The sequence below is a fragment of the Diceros bicornis genome, chromosome 27 (genome assembly GCF_020826845.1).
Source record: "Diceros bicornis minor isolate mBicDic1 chromosome 27, mDicBic1.mat.cur, whole genome shotgun sequence".
NCBI classification, from domain to species: Eukaryota; Metazoa; Chordata; class Mammalia; order Perissodactyla; family Rhinocerotidae; genus Diceros; species Diceros bicornis.
In genome coordinates, this window is record NC_080766.1 from 35,267,320 (window position 1) to 35,291,538 (window position 24,219).

The window sequence follows — 24,219 nt, forward strand, 5'->3', positions numbered from 1 at the left end:
TGTTTTGTGTTAGTCATCAAAATCTAGACTTTCTCAAGCCAAGTTTTAAACATGCAGAAAATAACAAATGGTACAAAAAAGAAATAATTATCCTCATGATTTGAAAAAATCAGTTCTTTGATAGCACAATGCCCATGTTCTTACATATATATGAGTGCAGGAGAATATACACATATACATATACATGCTCTAATCCAGAGATAGATTAAAAAAACAGTTTGCATCCAATTTGTTCCTAAGTCCTAAATCAGAGGTGAGGGAAGGAATGAGGTCGGCTACATTTAGTTTTGTTCTGAGAGCAAGAGGCTTGTGAGCTCTTCAGAAGTCTCACCGTTAGTCAAACCCACTTAGCCTTGAACTGTCCTCCTTTTCAAAGGAAGTAAGATGACACTACCTACGACTTTCATTAGGAAGTGTAGGAACTTTCTGGTGCCTTAAAGAGTGATCATTAGTAGGCATCTCTTCCACTTGGCTTAGAAACTTTTGATTTGTGCTTCTGGCTCCTCCAAAATATATTTACCCTCTTTAACTTGAAATCGAATAAATGTGGCTCTGGTTTGCCTTCTTGATGAGGTCAACGACCCAGCACTATTCAAACAGCAGTAGAGAGAGCTGAAAGTGTCTGATCCTGTCACGGCCATGGAAGGATGATTGTGGCTACCAGTGCCCTGAAGATGCCAAGACCGTGAAATGGTCCTTCCTCAGGTCCCTGTATTCTTAAGGTCTTGCTTGAGGGTTAGTCTATCCCTTTCTCTGGCTTTAATCATCTGATCAATGTATGAACAACAAAAGTATTCTTCTGACAAGCTTTAATCCAGAATTGTAACAACGTTTATATTCATTCTAGTGTCCAGGAGTCAATCTGGCTCCCTTTAGCCTTTGTGCCTCCAGGGGGTCCTAGACAAAAATGGTAAGTTGCTCAAGGATGCACTGGTCTGACTCTGGGAGAGGCAGGTCTGCTCAAGGGACATTGGTCTAAATAAATACGGCGCGAGAGAAAAGATCATTGAGTTGGGAGTTGAGACCTACTTTCTCCTCTTGGCTCTGCCACTAAGTAGGAGTGAGACGTGGGGCAGCTTCCTCTTTGGAACTCATTTTCCAGATCTTTAAAGTGAAGGCTATCCGATGATATCCATGAACTGGAACCATGGACCATCTACCACTTTCAGTGCGGTCCTATGCAATGCACTATTTTGTATCCCCACACGTTTTGGAGTAAGGGAAATGAGTAAACTGAGCACAATTGGCACTCTTTGAGGGAGAAAGCTGACATTGACTGTAGGGGTACTTGTGGTGGGAGAAGAGGGAGCTGGTGGTTTCCTGCAGATGCTGTCTGTATTCTAAGACATCAGTAGAAGGTCTCCCTCCCCCTTACATCCTGGAATTTCAGCCTCTCTGTTCCTGCAGCAACTCCCGGGACTTCTCCTAAACATTCTAGAAGAATACCTCTCTACTCTTCCATGTGAGCTCAGATTCATACCCAGTTCGACTCCTGCTGAGCAAAGCATATGACTTTACCACACTTTACAGACTATGGAAGAGTCTGAATATGAAACATAAAGACCTACTCAAACACAGGTCCAAAGAAACATGCTTTCCTTTGTGATTCTTAACATAATCTACCAATCAGTCTTTCAAAACTCTTGTCTTTTCATGTACGACATGTTAAGACTCTTACTAAAGAACTTTCTTGAATGTCAGCCGATATACTCCGCAGAAAATGTTTTAGCTCTATTCACCCATATCCTTTTTGAAGGTCATTTCACTAAAGCCAGATACCTGAAAGACGAATGTATGGAATCTAATTTCTTAATGGTATGGAAGACTAATAACAGTTTTAGTGTTTGATGTTCAGCTATAGATGATGATTTCTTTTTCTTTCTTTCTTTTTTGAAGTTTGGAAGATTATTTAATGAGAGACACATGCAGCAAGTTAAAGCTTGCAAGCTTACTTCATCTCGGTAACGCAGAAAACTCCATAAACCATGGATTTTCTTTCAAAAGGCACTTTGAATCATGCAAAATATAGTCTGATTCCTCAAAGAAAATTAGAAAACAATGAAGAAAAAGTACTTTTAAATTTTATGAGCTTGCCTGCCCCTCATCCCTGCAACCCAATCCAGGATTAAATTAGGGAGATTCAAATATCAGAGATGTTAGGATAGTGGGATGTTTAGAACTCATTTCCTTGAAGCACTCACCATATTGGGATGGACCTCTGTGTTCACGGGGTTAGAACATGGAATGGGGTCCCAGTCGAGGTGCAATTATTAAGCTAAGTCATCTTCTATAGGTTATTTATATTGCAGTTTTCCAAGATTTATAAGACTGTATCTTTGGACCTGCTCTAATGCACTCAGGTAAAACTTATATATTCATTTACTTATACATTGATGGCTGTGTCTGCTAAGACTATATATAAATGTGATTGGGCAGATGTTTTCACCGTATTGGCCCACTGTGCAGGTTTCATAGTCACTTGACAATCATTCACCAGATGCCTCAAGGAGTGCACAGCTTCCTTCACTCTGCTCCAAGTCCAGGTAAGTGTCCATTATTGCTCTAAGAGCTACTCTTGATTGTGCTTAATTGATATTTCCATTAGTCTGATGAATACAAATGGCATTACATGCCGGGATCGGCCGCAAATTGAATACGAGGCATCCTTTGCATCCACATGGGAGGGTGAGCAGGGTTTTTAAGGCAGAGTGGTGAGGACAATTAGCAGGGTTAATGGACCCTTTCCAGCGGTGAGATGACACCAGATGCCCCTCTTCTGCTTGTGCTCAGTGCACGCCTAAGTCTGTGCTTATCTGTTTAGCAAGTCACACTGGTTTTGGGCCACAGAGGCTCCATTCAGCAATGGCACAACTTTGTATTGCTGAAATAAAACAGTGAGACAACAAGTGGGCTGGAAGCCTTGGTTCAGGTTGAAGGAAAATTTCCCTCCTCCTCTCCAGCCAGATGGCCACATCAGTGTGAATTCTGATGGTCTGCAATGCTATCATGACTGTCCCCCTGAACTGGGCTCAGAGCCTTAAGTACGTCTGGGCAGCTTTTAACCTACTTTCCTTCTGCCTGTATTGTCACGCTGTATATGTCCACGTGATTGGGATATATGGGAAGCACGCATGGAAAAGGTCCACAGGGGACAATCAATCATGTCATCAAGATCAGTTTCTGAAGAAAACAACCTCAAACGTTAAAGTGCAAATAGACTAATTTCACTCTGACTGTTCTACTGTTCTTGGTTTTATGACCATGTTTTTTCACGCTCTGTGGAAAAATACAAAGAACTGCCCAGGAACTAAAAACAGAAAAGAATCTGTTTTGAGGAACATTTTTCCTCCTTGACTTCTCTGCTGTACTTACCAGATGTAGCACATCCAGGCTCCAACAAGAACAACACACTGCACCGTAGGCCCATTTCAGCACACAGTACAGAAAACATGGATTCTTAAAGCGTAAAAAGCGTCTTTAATATCTTCTTGGCCAATTACTACACGTGAATTGCCAGTTTTCCAGTTTCTTGTGCCAAAGAAAGATAAGGGGACCAACTAGCCAAAATCCATTTTACTTAATACAAAAGAGAGAAATGATTCTAGAAAGCCAAGGTGGTTCTGGGGAGAGAACATGGAACCAGGTCCCAGTGCTGGTTCAACGATCAAAGCATGTGATCTTCCACAAGTGATTTATGTTGAGGTTTTCCCATCCCTCAAAGCAGGCTCAGAGATTTATAAGATTGTGCCTTTGGGCTTGTTCTAATGCACTCAAGTAAGAATTGATTTACCTATGTGTTGACAACTGGATCTGATAAAACTGGGAAGAGAAAATTTGAACCCTCCCAAATCCATCATATACAACTATGATTGTGCCAAATACTGTCACTTTAGAGTCTCTTGACGGGGGTGGTGGTGGTGAACACTGCAGGGCATTTGCCTAAATAGAGCATTCGCTCATATAATACCCTTTCTCTTTTCCTAAAATCTTTTCTTTTCTTTTTTAACAAAGTGGGAAGAAAGAAAAGAGATTTAGGAAATCATTTCATGTGCTTATTACATACCCCTCCAACAATTTTCTTATTCTTTGAGATTCTCACCCTTATTGAATAAAGAAAGAGAGTTTCTCTGAATTCCCCGAATCAGGGTAAAATTGCACAGACTCAGATCATGTAACACTGCTTTTCTTTAGCAGTTCTTGTGAGAGTTAGGAAGAGAGAGTATCCTTCTTGATTGCTTAATATTCGGGTGCACAAACATGCCAGCTCGTGAAATATGTGGCTAAATATTATATAGCTTTGGGTGTTTGGCCTAATATGAGTGCTTCTAGCATGAATTTCATTGGGCAAACTTGATCCTCACAGTTCAAATGAACGATATGGAGAGAGAAGAGAGGCCGTCACCTCCTCTTAGGTCAGAAGGCACATGTTGCACTGGGAATGTTAGAACTGGGGAGAACTGGGTCTGTTTTGATGTGACTAGAGAATATACTAACCATAGAACCATGTTGTGGCTATAAGTAAAGAAAATTATTTTCAGTAATGACAGTGGCTAAGTGAGCATTTTGAGAATAAGTGTGTTAACGCTAATATCTTCTCTGGATAATGTTCATTAATCAGCTAATCACTAACTGTATTAGCAACATAATAGATAATTTCAGTGTTAACACTTCCACTCTTAAATAAATTGTTTGTTTAACAGATGGCTTCCGGCTTATTTGGAAACTGTTTCAACATCAAAGCGTGGCTTATGGAGCTTGGCAAATGATGACTGTAATCTTTTGTTTCCAATATTACTTTCTAAATTACCTTTTTGATACCTAAGATTAATAATGAGTACAGTTAAATAAATCATTTCATTGAGAAGAGGCATGACAACATAGATGTTATCATGACATGCAATTCACCAAAAAATATTTGCCAAGTATCTGCTATGTGCCAGCCATACAGTGGTGAACATTTATTGATCATTCACGGACATTAGTTATAAAATATGCATAATCTATAGTTTCAGGGGGACTACAATATCATAATTACATAAAATATGGCAAAAAGCATTCTAGAATTTTTGTTTTTCAAGAATAAAACAATTCCACAATCTTACAGGCCCATTTCTCTGCGCTTGCAAACATGCTCAGGCTTGCCTGATGGGTACGGAATCCACCCTTCCTTGACCTCGCTACCTAGCTACCTACCTCCTTTGAGAGCACATGTTTCCTGACTCCACTTCTATGCTAGACCCCCCACAAGAGCGCCCCCACCTTCCACCTCCACATTCTCACCATCTCCTCGCTTCCCAGCCCAGCCACCTGCTTTTTACTCCCACTGATCTCCTGAAATTGCTTTCTCAAATGTCACCAGTGTCAACAGCTGCTGATTCAATTCTTCCCTTCTAGACTTCTCTGCAACGCCCTTGACAACACCCTCCTTGAAATGTTCTCTACCCTTGGTGTATCCTTGACACTGTAGCAGCCCGAGACTTTTTCTTCACCTCTCTGACAGTTCTTTCCATCTTCTTTGCTCTCGCCCCCTGATGGAAGTATTCTTTAAGGCTTTTTTCCTCTCTGTGTACACCCTTTCTTGTAGAATGTGGGTATTTCCTGGGCTTCAACTATTGTATCTATGAATGTGACTATCAAAACTTTTCCTCCAGACCTTGAACTCCAGTCCTGTGTCTCCATTTGTTAGCTGGACACCTCACCTCTTGATGAGTTTTGGAATTCAACATATGTCAAAATAAACTCATTAACCCCTTCTCCCCAGTAATCTTCTCTTCCAGATTTTCTGATCTTGAACACGGCACCCTGTTCTCCCAGCTGCCCATGGAATCACAGATGCAGGTTCTCCCTCTCAGCTCGTTGCCCAACTCTGTCAGTTCTACCCTCATCATACCTAGTGACAGGTCTTACCCCTTGGTTTGTTCTGCCACCACGTCCGTTCAGCCCCTCCATGAATTCCCTCTATGAGCTGGTCTCCCTAACTCCCATCTCTTCCAACTCTCCAATGACTTCATGCCTCACAAGTTCTCTAGGCTAACCTTTCCAAGGAAGTGATGTTGTTGTGACATTTTGCTTGTCAAAAATGCTTTGTTGTGTTCTGACCCCCAAATTCACGTTTTTAGCTTTTTCTCTTCCTCAAATACGTAACCATAGTCCTTCAAACCCAATGGACTTGGTGATAGGTCCAAATCACACGTGACATCCCTCTCTCTTCCCTTTGTCTATGCTCTTCCAGCTGCTTGGAATACCCTTCTTCACACATCTCTGCCCTTGTCATCCTTCCAGGCCCAGTTCTGTTGTCACATTCTCCATGAAGCCTTCCCTTTTTGGGGATGCTCCAAAAATTAGAAGAAGGCTTTGCACTTTTCCATACTTGGCTTGATTAACGTGCTACAGATAAAAAGGCTGTAGGGGTGTCATATCGATACAGCAACACATGGTTGACAAATGGGTGTAGGAAGTGGCTGCTGAGAGCAGAGGTTCATTTATCAAAGAGTCCAGATCTACAAGCTGAGGATGCAGGACCCTCCCTGGCCAGGGTCATCTGGTGTCATGTAGACACAGGATGGGAGTCATCAAGGAGTGTGGGCTGTGACATCCCAGCTGTCTCCAGACTCTCCCATTCATCACAAAGGGACTGGTGAGTCCCACAGGACTCTACGGTGTGGGCATCACCTGTCTGCTGAGCTGCAGAGAAGAGGCAAGCTCTTCCAACTTCAGACTCGCCCATATGCACTGCACTGGGTCTTCCCTCAGTCTGTAATCAGCTACTTCTTCCCACCTGGGCCAAGCTGGCTCATTCTCTAGAGACCAGCACAGAGGGACTTTCTCCATGGTCTTCCCTGAACTCACACTCTCTTCCTCTTCTGACTACACACGGCAAAATATCTGTTCCTCAGTTGGCCTGATTACTCCACTATCTTTTTTTGTCATTTCACCAAATAGATTATAAAATTTTTGAGTGTAGAGACTGAATTTTATTCATTATGATAGCACCTAACATAGTCTTTTGCTCACAGCTAGGATTTCATAAATGTTAGTTGACAAAACATGGAAGGATGAAGTTTCAGATTCTTTGGGGCACCATCATTCTCAGATATGTTGACGTGTGTCCCATATGAACATGTATCTATTTGCCAACCTACTGCTCAGATTGATGACTTTTTATAGAACTTCAAGATGGGGCAGCTTTTAGAATAAAGACACACACCCAATATGCATGCTCTCACATGAATGACTGAATAATCTCACTCTTTAGTATTTATAGAAATACAAGTGAATAAGCTGCAACTTCGTTTATTACCCAAAAGTGGAAAGCCTTATCATTATCTCAGTTCATGTCTTATTTTTGTCAAATTTTTTTCCTGATGTGTTCATAAAGGTGTCCTATATGGGACATGAATCCACATGTATTTCTCTGGTAGTATGAATACTTTTCACAGAAACACTATATTGTGGTAAATAATACTTAATTGTTTAATTTTCTCCACAGAAATCTTTATTTTTCTCCCTGCACCCCTCAGAGGCCCGTCCACTGTCTGAAGGGACTTCACAGTGTGCTGTATGTGAACACACTCGTAGGTTCAAACCTTTCCCAGAAGTGTTTTCTCTGAGGACTTTATAGAAATTCTTGTGGAGAATGTGGCACTTTGCTTGTGTTTGGAAAGTAATGGTCACTCTGTGGTGCATGTGAGGGAGCCCTGTAGACCTCAGAGCCCAGGTCTGCATGGACATGTCACCTCATTTGCTAACATCAAAGGCCTTGACTCCAACATCCAATCCATTCTCCTCATGGGAGTTTCCATTTGTTGTTTCTTCCTCTCCAGCTTGTCATTAGCTTCATCATCTCCACTCCCACCCAGACATTAATTGAAAAGAAATCCTTCCTTGTTTCACTTTTGAAATGAAGTTTGGTATTTCGGCTCTAGGTTTAGACTGGTTATCTATTTTAAAAATTCATTTCTTCATATAAATTAAAAAAGGGCTATATGCACAACCACAACAATAAGACCTCAGCAATAATGGCCTCAGACACTGCTGACACTGACCACACTTTCCCTCATGTGGCCAGGCCGGAGGCCTCGTGCAGGAGAATCCATCCTCCCAGGCTCCAATTCCACAGACAGAGACGTTCATTTCGTTCATCTGAACTCACCCTCTCAGTGTTTCCTGCCACAAAAGTGGTTTAAAAGGCTCTGTTCTATGGGCCGGCCCCGTGGCTTAGCGGTTAAGTGCGCGCGCTCTGCTGCTGGCGGCCTGGGTTCGGATCCCGGGCGCGCACAGACGCACCGCTTCTCCGGCCATGCTGGGGCCGCGTCCCACATACAGCAACTAGAAGGCTGTGCAACTATGACATACAACTATCTACTGGGGCTTTGGGGGGAAAATAAATAAATAAATAAAATCTTAAAAAAAAAAAAAAAAAAGGCTCTGTTCTAGATAGAAATAGGCTCTGGGAGGAGTATTTCTCACAGGAGGTCCCAAGGGCTCTGCCTAAACTACCCCAGGCCCAGACTTGAAGTGATGGGGCCATGGTGCACAGACATTCACTCTTGGGCTGTGAGAAGGTGAAGAGGAGTGAGGTGGTGTCGTGGACACACTGATTAGCATGTCCCTAATTTGGGAATGACCGATTGACAAGGATGGGGCTACCCGGGCAGCTGGGACTATAGAAAGCAGACCCCTTGCATCTGTCTCAAGGATGCAGAAACAAGGGAATGTGCAGCATTTCTTGCCTGAAGATGTTCATTTATTTACACATTACTTCTCTGCTGTATCCCCCAAAACAACTAAACTGGGCTAGTCTGGAGATTTGGAAGACAGGAATGAACAGACGTTTGTGATGTTTTAGCTAAGTTTGACCTAAAAATAGAAGAGTGAATGAACTAAATGACACACCAATATCCTTTTTGTTAAACAACCAAACTCAGTATGGCAACAAATTTGAATATTCCCATTAATCCACTTTTGGGGTTAACTGTGGGGGTTTTACCAGTGGCAGGATTTAAAAATAGTAACCTCTGAGCCAGCCCTGATGGGCTAGTGGTTAAAGTTCAGCACATTTTGCTTTGGCGGCCCGGGTTTGCTTTCTGGTTGCGGAACCACACCACTCGTCTGTCAGTAGCCATGCTGTGGCAGTGGCTCACACAGAAGAGTCCGAAGGACTTACAACTAGGATATACAACTATGCACTGGGGCTTTGGGGAGGGGAAAAAAAAAAAAGAGAGAGGAAGATTGGCAACAGATGTTAGCTCAGGACGAATCTTTCCCAGCAAAAAAAAAAACCAAAACAAAACAGTAACCTCTGTCTTATTGAATACAGGCTCTCCAGCTTCTGAACTGTAAAGTGAATTTCTGTAAAGCAAATTGTGTGTTTTTTTTAAACATAATTTTCCATAATAAAAACTTAGGTGTAATCTTTATTCCAAGGAGGCTATGTTGAATGTTTTAGCTAGGGAATGGTTAAGGTGATGTTTTGAAAATGTAACCTACCAGTGGAATGAGGAGAGAGAACTTTGCTAGCCAGGTTGGCTTCCCCTAGGTGCACTCGGCAATTAAGTACAAAACCAGGACGGCAGCCTCAACCCTGGAGAAACCCCCAGTGGACATGGCAACCACATCAATGAGGAAAGGTCAGTAAGGCCTATCTTGAGATTTTTACCTGTCACAGGCCTACACAGAAGGGATGCGGGCATCTCAATGTTGTCACCAAGCTTTGTTAAGCCAATCAATAGCTAATATTTGTTGGTCATATCCCTTCTGGCAAGTATCGAGCTAGGTCCTGGGGGCACAAAGATGAATAACAGATGAGGCTCTTCTTCAAGGAGCTTATAGTTCCCCCAGGTAAACCAAGCTAGGTGTCCTCTGAACTGACTGGACACAGTGAATGACACTGGTGTTGGCATCTTGTGTTCAGAGTTACAGAATCACTGCTTAACTGCCATCATAGGATCACAGAATTTTATAACACTAAGGGAACTTAGAGATCTTCTAGCACATTGAGATAAAATTAAATGACTGTTATAATTCTTTAAAGCTGCCCCAAACTAAACACACGTTATTATTATTTGGTCTAAGCCTTTCAGTTTAGAAAAGAGAAAGACTGACACAAAGTTAAGTGATCATCCAAGGTCTTACAGCCACATCACTGCACATGTTTTAATAGTCATAACCTACATTTTATTTTTTGTTTAATATTTAAAACTAATATTTTATTTTAAAAATTATATTATAAATAACAGATATATAGAAATTATGGGACAGAAACTGCATTGAAGAAATATTGAAATGCAAATTAGTTCTGCATAGCTAAAGTATAATTAATGAGAATAGCCTACAAGCTAAAAAAATTCAAGCTCTTATAAGGATGAGCTTAGGTAATAATTAATTATGCATGTAATTATGTGATGATTTAGTTGCATTGTATAGAGAATCTGTGGTAGGCCAAATCCTAAGATGGCCCCCCAAGATTTCCTACCCTAATTCCCACTGGAGTCCGTCTCTGGCTAACTTCCAGCATGGTTTAGGGGAAGCTCTAACACGGTGTAGAATCCCAGAGAATATAATTAAAGTTCTGCTTATAAATCCATTATTGACATTTAGTTAATGATTACAGTACTACATGTTGATTCACTGTGTAATAGCTCATTATGAAGTTTGTTAGAAAAGACATTAGAAGCAATTTGTCAATAGCCTCTGGAAATCAAGTGATGAAGTATCTACGTTTTACAGTGTTGTCACTGTTAGGTACCTCCTTGCAGGTGGTGATTCTTCATCAACTCATCTTACCAAAGGGACAGTTCACACAGGTGGCTCAGATGTTTTGAAGCCACATCCTACTGAATTCTACAAGCCAGCAAAGAGAATGACGGTGACAGCAATCTCACCAAAGTGGTCCTGCCATGTAGACTTGAGAAGCTGTATGGAATTTCTTTTGTTTCTTTCTAATGAACTGTAATCCTTCTTAACAGGAGAATTCCTATTAAAAAGAAAAGTGTGGAATTGGCTTTTCATCATGTTGGGTGCCTGAGACTGCAATTTGGGGTCACTTGGGTACTTCTTATTCATACATAATATTGTCTGGCATGGACCAGAGAGTCAATATACAGTATCTGAAGGAATGAATGTATTGTAAGTTTATAATTGCTTTATGACTTCTAAGCTCTTTTGTTTATAATTATCTCATTTAATCACCTAGACCTCACCACTCTGGAAAGTTAAAGAATAATGTCCTCATTTTACAGAAAAAGAGACTGAGGTTTGGGAGGGTTAACGTGTCCAGGGGGCCAAGGTGGGTCTTTAATCTCATATCCATCGGTGTTCCTGTTTCCTGAACATCCTGGGTGCTGGTGTTAGCAGGTATTTCCCATATGTTCTATCACCTCATTTGTTTCTCATTAATTACCTCCTCACACCATAAAGAAGGTCTTTTTATCTCCATTTTTCAGATAAGAGGCTCAATGGAGCTATGTAACTTGACTGAATCACATAGCTATGAGGGTTCACGCTGACCTTCAATTCCAGGTCTCTCTACTCAAGAGCACAAGATCTTCCTGCTGTAACCCAGCTGCACTTCCAACTAAAGTATAAGGCTATTGTTATTTTCATTTTTAAAAGTCTGAAAGGCACCAAGCACTGACTTGAGGGAGGGTTAAAGCTATCATAGCTGAGTTGAGGAGTATCTGATTTTGGCAGTTTAAAAAAATGTGTGCTTTGTAGTATTATTGTGCTGTCCAACTGAATTTAATTCAATCCAACAAGCTTTGGTGACTGCCTGTTTTGTACAAGTTCTGTGTGGTACCCAGAACCCATTCTCCCCTTCCTCCTTAGAAACAGAGGTCCAGTTTTGTTGAGGACAGCAAGGCATCAAGATAAAAGATGCCATTTCCCATCTTTTCTTGCAGCAAGGCATAGTCATGTGAATACACTCTGACATTCTAGATGGGACCTCCAGGAAAGCTCTCTAAAGGGACCTTTCATCCTTCCTCCTTCCCTCTGACTGGAATGTGAACATGATGTCTGGAGCTCTAGTAGCCATCCTAGATCAAGAGGCATCCTTGAGAATGGAAGCCAAGTGTTAAGGATGATGGGGAAGAAAGATGTAAAGAGCCTACATCCCTGATGACATGATGGGGCTGCTAGGTCAGCCTTGGACTACTTACATGTGAAATTACCATACGAAAGAAATCAGCTTTTATCTTGTTTAAGCCACTACTTTCATCTGGTCTCTGAATGCAATTTCTAACTAATGGAGTACAGGAGAACTGAATAAAACACGTCTTTTGGTCTCTAGAAAAAATAAATCTACAACTCACTAGAGTGTGGTCTGAACATGATTTGATCTAACAGAAACATAAACCCAGTGGGGAAGCATTCCAAAGAAAGAAGAAATTGATTCTGCTAAGAAGAGAGTATCAAGAAAGCCTTCTTGCCCCTTGGATGGAGGGAAATAAAAAGTAGAAGAGAAAACCCACTAAGTCAAAGCTTGGAGACTGAGAAGTCAAGTATGAGTAATGGAGAGTTTGCTGCAACAAATTGCGTTGTTGTTTCAGAAATGATTTTATTGAAGTTTTCAGCAAAGCATTAACCATCAGTTGTGAACCTTGTTCTTATGGACCCAAATCTAAACCAAATAGCAACATCTTGTGTGTCATTTGGGATGTGGTCTATTGGCTCATTCAAGTCCCTTTCTTCAAACAAATCACTTAAGTGGCAATATTTTAAGCTTTAGAAAGAGTAGTTCTCCTTTATACATTTGGCCATGATTGAGTAGAGGTGGTTTCCATAAGATTCAGTTCACATTTTTAGGTCTAGTTAAAAAGCTACCTTTGACTGAGGGGGCAGGAGAAAAGAAGAGGGGAAATAATTTACATGGGAACCCTTCTGGGATGCTATTATGGATTGAATGTTTGTATCCTCCCAAAATTCATATGTTGGAGCCTTAACCTCCACTATAAAAGTCTTAGAAGGTGGGGCATTTGGGAGGTAATTAGTTTCCATGAGATCTTGAGGGTGGAGTCCTCCTGATGGGATTAATGCCCTTATAAGAAGAGACCAGAGAGCTTGTTCTCCCTTCTGTTTCCCCTCCATGTGAGGATACAGCAAGAAGGCAGCTGCCTGCAAGCCAGGAAGACCATACTGGCACTCTGATCTTGGACTTTTAGCTTTCTGAACTGTGAGAAATAAATATCTGTTGTTTAAGCCACCCAGTCTATGGTATTTTGTTACAGCAGGCCGAGCTGACTAAGACAGGTGCCTTTCACACCTTACTACCTGTGGCAGGGGTGAATCACTGACAGTTTCACTGCAGGAGTCATGCTGGAGGTGAGTCTGAAAGGCAGGAGACAAAAAGTGTAGGAACCAGAAGGATGAAGATACAGGGTTCCAATCCTAGTGGCTAATGGAACCTGGGAAATTTCAAGAACTGATGATCAGTCCCAAATCCCTCACTCTGGTGTTCACTAAACATCCAAGTGATCCTACCCTTTCCTCAGCCTTCCTCACAGTTAGACCCGGACCACCCGGCTGAAGTATGGCCAATGCGATGCGGGTAGAAATTATCCAACCCCTTCAAGGTTGAGACCCAACAGTGTCCTAGGTGACCATCCAGCCTTCTCTCTCCTCACAGTGGTGACATTGGATCTTGTATTCCTGGTGGCATAGCTACAAGATGGAAGCAGCCTGGGGCCCTGAGTCACTGCCTGGACGAGATCCTAGCAGATGAGGTGCCCTCAAAGCATCGGTCTTTGTGTGAGAGAGAAATAAGCCTTGGTTGTATGAAGACATCGGAACTTGAGAATTATTTGTAATGTCAGTTAGCCTTAATTACTCTGACTCTGATATTTTGCAAGGAAAATCAGTATCAGTCCTTTATAAAACAAGTGAGTTGGTGCATCTTTGGTTAGGAGCATGGAATTTGGAGTTGGCATGATAGAGGCTCAGTCTGATTTCTGGGTAAGCTTGGGCAAGCTTCCTACCCTCTTCAAGCCTCTGATTTTTACCTATAAAATGGCAATAATAGTTGTAACTTCTTCCTAAGACAGTGTTTTGCAAGATGTAGTCTCACAGATCATCTGTATCAGGAATACCCTATAGTACCATTAAATTGCGGAATTATTGGGTGTCCACTCAGATCCTACTAAACCCGAATATTTGCAGGGTAGGAGTAGGCTTGGAAGTCTGTGTTTTAAACAAACTCCCCAGGTGATTCTTTCACTTACTAAAGTTTGAGAATGACTGTTCTCAGGGGTTGTGAGGATTAGATGAGCTAATACAAATAAATGAGTAGCACAATATCAGGGACATTGTAAGTGCTTAATAAATGGGATCAATTACGTTTGTCATTAGATGACATTATAGTATAAGACTCTAATCAACCCAGAGAAGCTGGGCAAGTACATGAAGGGTAAAAAGGGAGAAGGCATTGCTCTTTTTCAGGCTTATCGCTCTGGCCTCAAAGGAAGGTAGGAGGGCAGGCATACTGAATATAACCTGATTTGACTTAAATGGAGGGTTGAGGCAAATTGCTGTGACGTGGTGCATATTCGGCAACAAAATAACAACCCGAAAACAGATGAAGGAGAAGGTCATTCGCCTATCAGCAAAATCCCTAAAGACTCCCGGGCTTTGCAAAGGAGAATTTCTAAGTATTGATGGAAATGCGTTAATGAGCATATAGAAATGTGGTTGGATGGTGACTACCATGCCTGAAGCTCTGTTGAAAAATTATTGACAGCTATATTGCTTATTCCTGTAGTGGTTAGGAAATGAAATGCCTCTCTCTAATCAAGTAATGGCATTAAGGAGCTACTGGGAATGTTTGTTTGCTTTTCCGGAATAGGCGAGAAGTCAACTGTAGTCCAACCAGGTGAACTGTCAGGAGGAGTTTAGCTCAAATTTCTTTTAGTCCAAATAACATATTTTTCCCCCTTATGCATAGGCAAGCAAAAGTAGAAAAGTAAAGCCAACTAATAGTCAAAACAAAACAACATGTTTGTAATAAATCCTGCGTTTCCGAAATGAAATTCAAAAGAAGTGTTTTTCTTTTTTCTTTTTTTTTGGAGGGAGGGCAAGGGGGTGGGTTTAGACACGGTACATATTAAGCTCTGAGATGAGCAGCAGTAGACCTGGGATGAGAAACGTCTCCAATGACTTAAGACGGGCAGCTTTGTGCCTGGTCTTAACTGCACGGAGATTCACTGTACATTTTGCTATAACCCAAGCAGAGAGAGACACTTTCTAGTTGGGATGGTTTCCACTGGCAGCATTTCTCTGAAGATACAAAGTCAAATAAGTTTCTCATTTCAGAGATCAATGCAGGGAAAATTCTGAACACACAGAACAGTAATATAAGTAGACAGAACAATTGTCAATTTTTGTGGAAGTAGTTATTATGCAATCTCAAGCCCTTGGGTTCTCTAAAGGCCACTTCTATGTTTATACTTTCATAAAGTCACAGTCACTAAGAGAAAACACAGTTACCAGGCCATTTTGTCCACACAATGTCAAATTCTTGGCCAGTCTTGTCACCGACTTGCCAACAATGAGTGTTATTTGTATGCCACGCACTAGACACAGCTTTGTGAGTCTGTGTGTTCTCACACCAGGATGGGTGACCACCTCACTCACAGGCAGTGGTTCCAAGGCCCCAGGATACTGAGCAAGGTGTTGCTAGAACTTTTGGCCTCACTCTCTCATATTCCTCCTCCTTACTCTCTCCCAGCTACACAATAATACACAGGGTGTATTACCACATCATGTATCTCGACCCTCAACGCTTACGAAACTACTTCCATTTGTGAGGTAAACGCGCTCTTTTCCCTCAGCTTTGAATTTGCCAACCAGGCTTGCTGTGAAGAATGAGCTTAGAAACAAACTAATGCCTTCCATGTGGCAGGACAGCAGCTTACACAGAGTGTGCCATCGGGACAGGCACTTATATTGTTCTTGTTGAAATGATGGTGTTCTATAAAAAGATGCCAGGGAAAGATGACACCAGAAAGAAGCCGGCCACCACGAATCTGAGCTTTGTGACATTTTGCTTGCCCTGACCTCCGGGCCTCTGTTGCCTCCTCCGTGCCTCATAGCATCCAGGTGCCAAATAGGGAAAAAAATGCTGACTTGGCCAACATGGGTGTTACTAGTGTCTGCTAATATTTGCCAACTGCTTTGAAGATGAAAAGCATTATGGGGCACTAAGTGCAATAATTATGAATTATAAAACCTTGCACAACTCCCTGGAAAATTAGGGATAAATGGGAAGGAAATATAAATGTTTGTGACAGGAAGCCATGAGCCAGGGTGGCGAGTGGAATGTGAAGAATTCAGCACACAGTGTCCTCACCTGGGGCAAGCCAGGAACTCACTTGTCTTTGGAAAGTCAATCCTTCCTTGAGCTAAAGTAGTAACGTTGCGGGGGGAGGAGGATGAGAAGGAGGCCTCCTGTCTTCTGAAGCACCCACGGGATTCTGGGCTGAGTGTGCCCGCAGCCTCTTACTTTCTGAGAAGAAGCGTGTCTGGATCATGGCGCTGCCCCATGGGTGTCGTGAAAGGAATATGCCATTGGGGATCAGCCTGGGTTTTTTCCTCATCCATTTTCTATTATCTAGGGGTAATAGGGTGATGGACTGAAGACCTTTGGGTCATGCAGATAGATATTCACACATTCTTGACTAGCTACTGAGCTCTCACATGGCTCCTGGAATGAGACACACCTCCGTCAGCCATTTGATTGTGTATACCATCTTGGGCTTCCTCATCTCAGAAACCTTTAACCTTCTCTGGGTCATCTGGAGTCGTCAGGCTGATGGTGTGGCGGCTAACAGCACATGTAATGTAGACAGTTAACTATATGGCTTCATCTGAGGGGTGCTGGGCAGGATGTCTGTGCCAACATTCAACTCTCTTGCCTGTCAGGGTGCCAATGGGAATTCATCCTGCCACTGGTTTGTCTGCTTGAGTCTCCCATCAAATGCATCCTTGCAAAGAATGGTGGTGAAATAAAAACTCCTCCCAATACACCTTTTTTTAAAGACAGAGAAGGATTTGGGGCACTCATAGAAATTACAATGTATTTACCTGGTATTAGATAAGGGATTTTATAACAAGCTGCTGTGTGGCTGTAAAAGAAGTGACCTCATGTGGTACCTTCAACATAAGGCTCCATGTCTGAAAACTGCTAGCAACCAGCTAAGTGGCTGTGGGCAATCCCTTCACCTTTCTCAGACTCAGCATTAACATCTGTAAGATGAAAGGTAGCTGGATCAATGATTTTAAGTTCCTTTCTGGCTCTGAAGACTCAGTGTCCTTTGAGCAAGGTCTAGAATGGTATCTCCAGGGAAAGGGAAAAGAAAGTATTACGACTTGCGTGGGAGAAACTACTAGCTGTGTGACCCTGTGTGACCTAACCTTTCTGTGCTTCAGTTTTCTCAACCTCAAAATGGGGATAACATCATAACTACCTCACAGGATTCTGAGGATTATATAAATTAATATTTGTAATGTATTTAGAACAGTGCATAGCACATAATAAATGCTGTGTGGATATTTATTATTAAATATAAAGACACTAAACTATGGATTCCTTAGGCAGCTAGGGAGGGACAAACAGAGCTGAAGGCCCCTGAGCCGGCCACAAATTCATTAAAAATAAGACCAGAAGAGAGAAGATGAAAAGGCCTGCTAGATGTACTAAGGAAGACAAGTGTTAAGAAGTTGAAGTCCCTGAGTTTGGATGAGTGGTGATGGGGGAAGGTTCATTTCTTCAGGAACCTGAGAGCCCGAGAGAAAGAAAGATCAGCTTACAGCTGCAGGCAGAAGCAGAGAAGAGACGTCAAGAGCAATGAGTGACTCGAGGCTCCGGCTGGTGCTGACAAGCCAAGGCCTCCTTAGGGGGAAAGGCTGCTCTTGGTCAGGAGCCCATCAGTCGTGAGCAGAACAGCAGTGACTGCAGAGGGAACACTCCTGCAGGGTGGGCAACTTACTAACAAGTGAGGGGACGACCCGGAGCTGGGAGGTGAGGGCCAGGCGGATGTAGAGCCAGCAGACAAGGTTAAGCACGTGGGATCCAGTGGGAAATCTGGTAGGTGGTGCTCAGCACACTAAGAGGTCAGTAAGCATGGGGATATGGAGCACAACAGACCAGGAAACAGGCCCAAGCCTTGGGCAAAGACCCAGAAGAGCAGGGGTCATCAGAAGATCTGGGGTATCAGGTACGAGAGAGAAGCTTGGGGCAAAATCTGGGATCTCCGGGGCAGAACTGTTCTGTGTGTGGGACATTAAACCAAGTGCTCACCAAATCCACTTGCTGTTTTTCCTGGGCCCACAACCAGAGAAATGTCCCAGCCTCCCTGGTGGTTAGAAGCTAACTTATGACTGAGTCTGGGAAGTGGAATGTGAGCAGGAGTGGCAGGCATCATTCCAGGGCTGGCCCCAAAGCCTCTCCTGCACAATCCTCCATACCCTTTCCCTCCTGCCAGCTGGGTGCAGACCAGCTTGGCAAACTTGGAAGATGGCAGAGCCACAAGGTGGAAGGCACCTGGGTCACTGAATCTGATCAGGAATACCTATTTTGGACTTTATTATGATAAACCACTTAGATTTTTGAGTTTCTTAATTACATCAGCTAGTGTTACCCAAACTACTAAATTGAGGCTCCTATGGATAGAGTCAATCTAAGGTCAAGATCAAAGACACTCTAAGACCTGCCCAGCCTTGAGATGCAATGGATGGCCCCTTTTTCCTTGGCCATTACTCTGCAAGGTGGCTGAGTTCTACGAGAGAGTTTATTTTTTGTTGACTGTGTATAATTTTTAACCGCAAGAGTCCATTATGTTGTTGACCATGACCAGATGAACAGACATGTCTAGAACATATTGGAGAAGGTGGGGGAAGCAGTACTGAGTGAATTATAGATAAAGGATCATCATCAATGTCTTTGCGCTAGGGACGATGGAAGGTGAGGGAAAGTTGGGGAGCTGTCCTGTAAAGATCTCTATGATTCAGGAGCCAAATCATCAGCTAACCCCTTTCTGGATTAGCAGACGACTGTAAAGAAAAAATATTCTTGTGGCATAAGAAGCCATGGCAGCCATAAGAAGCCATTTGTTAGTGACAAGATTTTAACCAAACCTCATAAGTTTTAAGAAACAAGGATATTCATATGATTCCTAAATGCTTTGACTGACCACTGGAGAGAATGATGAATTGTGATATATGAAGAAAAGTCTGGGTAACATTTCCACAACAGACTTTGAAATTTAGTCATCCTGAAACCCTGACCCTGGAACTTTCCTTGACAACTGTACTAGCTGGACAGAGGCAAATGACTTCAAGGTAAGCAGTGGCAGCTCCTGTGTTTGACTAATAATGATATGTGACCCCAAGTCAGCTTGTTATTACAGTTCCTAGTGGCAGCGATGATTTGAGTCATGAGGCACAGACAATATTCTTTCCCAAATAAACCTTCCGTGAGAAATTGTGTGTGTGTGTGTGGGGCAGGCATATTTGGTGTTGAAGGATTAGCTCTTTTCTCAACAAATTCTGTTTCTGAACCAGTGTACTTCTCTGAGGATGTACTCTTCTGCTTTCCAAAGTTCTCATCCAGTTTAACGGAAGCTCCATTTATGTGTTTTACTAATTTATAGATTTTTGATGTCTGAGATGTTCATTGCACTTTTCCCTCCCACTAAACATTTTAAAACATTTAGAAAGAAGTGGCCATGTTTTGCCAAAGGCAAATGGCTGAGCACCCTCTGCAACTTAAGAGCTTGCTATGGACTCAAAACAGGATGCTCTGTGTGACCAAAAGAAATTTCTTTCTCTGCTTTTAACGCTCCTGTTAACTCTTCACTTTGATGCTCTCAGCCAATAAAGAAAGGCCTTATAAAAATTTGCAATATTCAGGTAGTTTTTTCCCTTCTATTCCTTTAACTATTAATAGTTGAGATCTCTCAACTATTGACGCCATTGTTGTGGTGTGTTTGTTTCTTTACCATTCCACTCCGGCATTTTAAGACTATGCTTGGTTCAAACAATCAAACCAAAGAATCTTGACCAAATGGCCCAAATCCAGATTTAATCACCATGTGACTTTCCACCGCTTCAGCCACAGACATACACATTCTCACTGCAACCATTTTGCAAAATGTGACTAAGAGAATGGTGAACACGGCATTTCTTCTGAGAAGCAAATGAGTAAATTGACCCACAGTTGTCACTTTCCTGCTCTACAGTTGTCACTTTCCTGACAACCTCAGAGAACATGGCTGTGCAGATAAAATTTGAATATAGGTTCTCGTACTTTGCCAGTCAAAACACATTCCTGCCCTATTGCCCCCTAAGAGAAGCCACAGCAAACAGAGGAAAGCAGTAGAACAGTCATGTGGACACTAGCACCTTGATCTCAGCATTTTCTGAAAGCTTCCAAGGCGATTCTCATGTGTAGTCAGGGTCGAGAGCCCCTGCTACAGAGCATTCGATGTCTGTAGATTAGGCTGTGGTCCCCTTGAGGGCAGGGCCGTGTTGCAGTGGTGTCTGTACCTCGGGCACTTGGCTCAGTAGGCAGCATGGAAGGAATGGTCGCTAAGTACCTACGTGGAAGACACGCCCTCCCCCAGACCCCAACATTGCAGAGTGTCCACGGCTTTCCAGGATGGCAGTGGCCTGTCAAAGCTCCAGTAGAAAAGGGACATTGGTGTAAGACCTGCTGAGTCAGGATGAAAATTCCCAGAAAGAAGTGTGGTCTCTCACCCCAGCTCAGCCACAGGCTTGCCCAGTGTCCGTACTTCCCTGGGCCTCAATATCCTCAAATACGTGAGCTGGTTGCACTCAGATGGTCTCTATTGCCCTTTGCACTGTTAAAAATCCATCATTCCATTTGCTAAAACGCCAGGCCCATCAACCAGAGGGAGAGTTGGAAGAAAAGACCTGAAATGAGGGAACTTTGACAACGAGAGATGGCCTTTGATTTCTTCCCTGTATGATGTGCCGTTCAAGCTCTAGACCACCCACAAGAATATTAGAGCAAGGCAGATCTGAAGGCCAGACAAAATGTAGATTTTGACAGTGGATCAATGGGACATTATTTAGCACAGCTGTTTCTGTCATGATCCTAGAACAGGGGGACTCAGAGTACACAGTTGAAGTGGAGAGTAGATTCCTCCATAAGGGCGGCAATTGAGGGACCCAGCTGGGCTCGACTCTCTGCCAGGTGGAACGCTGAACCTGGCACACCCCAGCGGCACTCTGCGTCTCTGAATATTCCATTGCCTGCTTTCTTCAACTTCAAATAAATAAAGCTTATCTATGTAGATGGAAGACTGGGACTGCTATTCATTCATTTATTCATTCATTCATTCCTGGTCCTACCTCTGTACTCACAGAGCTGACTAGAGAAGGTCTGGCACACCTGGATTTGTGCTGACCCCCCAGGGGACAGAGGGAAGAACTAGCTGACCCAACCAGGTGATCCAGCACCTGTGATTCCAACATGCGCTCCTTGTAAGCTGCCTTCCTCAAGAAGTGAGGACCTATGTAGGAGGGCTGGGTGCTCCATGGCGTCCAAGGGTGTCATAGTACTAACCTAGGATTACAGACACCCATCCAGACCCAAGTGCAGGTCCCTTACAGCAAGGATTGAAGAAACAAACAGTTGAGGTAGGGGGAGGTGAGAGGGGGAGGTGAGAAGCCAGCCCCATAGGTGGTGGGTCTCAGAGGTCAGCCAAGGGCAAGGAGAAGGTGCATGAAGGAAGGAGAAGTGGAAGAGGAAATTCTGTTTTCTGATCAGGCCTCTGCTCCAAACCAGCTTTGTGACCAGGTGAGTTATGTCCCTCTCCCGGCCTCAGATTCCTCATCTATGAATTGAATGCAAGATGTCTAAAAATCTCTTCTGGATTCTTCTGAGGGCATGATAGATGGATCGAAGAGCATGGACACCCAGAGTGCTCTCAGCACACACACACACACACACACACATGCATTCATACATACGCTTGCCTTCATATGCTTGTGGACGTGCACGTGCACATTCACACACATCCTCTCACATACGTGCACACTCACATACATAGACACATAGGCTCACACACATATACACACTCACACATTCCCATGCATATGCAACACCCACATGCATATACTCATGCACAAACACACACACACTCCTTTACACGCACTCCCACACATGCACACACACTCATATGCTCGCTCACACACACACACTTTCACACATGCACACACACTCTCCCATGCACATATACGCACACAGATCTGAGTATATTTTCTGCACTTCATCCATATTCCACACTTCATCTCCAAATTTTCAGAAAACGGTAACAGACTGGTGAGGAAACTAAAATAAAAGTCATCTGGAGGGTTTTTATGCACTTCTGATGGTCTTGCTGCCTCTGGTTTAGTTCCTTTTTCCACTGCGTAGGGCCAGATACTTCGGTTTTTATGTAGGCACCTCTTTCAGAGAAACAAAGCATTGAGAGAAAAGAGCTAAAGCAAAGACATTTATAATAAAAGAAAAAAGCCGTTCCACCCCCATCCCTGGGGGGGGGGGGGAGGAAGGATGTTTAGTGTTCTGTCAGAATATTTGTATAAAGAACTACATGTCCTTGTTTACTTTCTGTGGAGCCCCATTTCCTCCCTAGAATTCCTGGTGGTCATACTCACCAGTTACGGGGCTCTTCAGAAGAAAGTCTGAGACACAGAAAGTGCACACACGCACTAGGGCAGGAGGATCCGTGGGCCTGGGTCTCCTCTCTGAGATCTAGGGCATTTCCTGATGAAGTGTCTACTTTGCTCCTTGCTGTTCTCTGACCTGGCCCCAGAACTGCAGAGAGAAGCTGAGGTGGACATTTCGGGGAGTCACGCCTGGAGACACCTGTGTATCCTGTGGGTAGCAGTCAGGAAAGCCATGCAGAAAGTGAGCATTCCCAGGATGCACACCAGGAAAAGATTGGCCAACTATGTCCCAGGGCGCAATGTTAGAATTGTCCCCTCCACTGCAATTCCCATGTCTTCAGCAGACAGGCGAGTTCTGAGGTCTCACCTTCAGTTACAAAGTGCTCTCCCGTTGCTTACTCAACTTCATCAGCATACTTGTGCAAATTAGACAGAGCTCTGTTTTACAGATAAGGAAACTGAGGTGTAGAGCGGTTAATTTGCCCAAGATGACACGGTAAGAAAGTGGGAGAACTTGAACTTAGACTTGCATCTTCTAAGCCCCAATCTAGTTCTTTTACCATTGTATCGTGGATAATAAATAATAATGAAAAGAAATACTACTACTACTAAGCTAACATTTTTAAGGGCTTACCAAGTACCTGGCACCATTTAAGTGCATTGGATGGATCAGCTTATTTAATCCTTACAACCCTGTGGGGGGTACTTTTATTATCCCCATTAGCAGATGTGGAAACCAAGCCCCCAAAGGTCAAGCAACTTGCCTGAAGCCACGTGCCAATGAATGGAGAAGTGGATGCTTTGGTCTGACCGATCTGCTGTCCAACAGAAGACCTGGGGTTATCACCCTTCCTAGTGGGTTTCATTGTGTAACATCACGTACGTTTCCCCCCATCCATAGAGGGCTGCACCCCACCAATCAATGACAACCCACTTTCTCCTCAAGGATCAGAAAATTGATCCAATTATGGGTTTGCTGCAAATGGAAATTAACGTCATTTGCCCTTCTATTTATTTTTGCTTTTCCCGCTGAAATTGCTATCATGGTTACAGACACCATACGAGAATTGTGGTAATGTTGTTTCTAAATTAATTTCCACCTAAGGGTTTTCGATTTTCACTTTTCATGGTGATGGAAGCTGCCAACAAGGAACTGCAATTACGGTAAATCCTCCTCGGCACTAAAACATCCCAGATGAGGGGAAGAAATGACGGGACAGGGGCCTGAGAACAAGGATGCATTTAAAAAAACTGATTCAGACAATTATCTAATTTCTTTAGTAATGGAAAAAAAATCTTAGAGGTGTAATTAAAACAAATTCACAAACATGTTTTTTAAAATAGTGCTACGTTTTTCCACTGAGCTTCGGATTGGACTGAAGGAATAATTGGTGGACTCGATGCAGCCCATCGGTCACTTTCATAAATGTGTCTTTGTCAGCACCAGCAGGGGAGGCTGAACTCCACCCAAAGGCCCCTGTACACTGGGGCCCAGTGTTGCTGCAAATCAGCCCTTTTGTGGGGCGTGTACAAGGC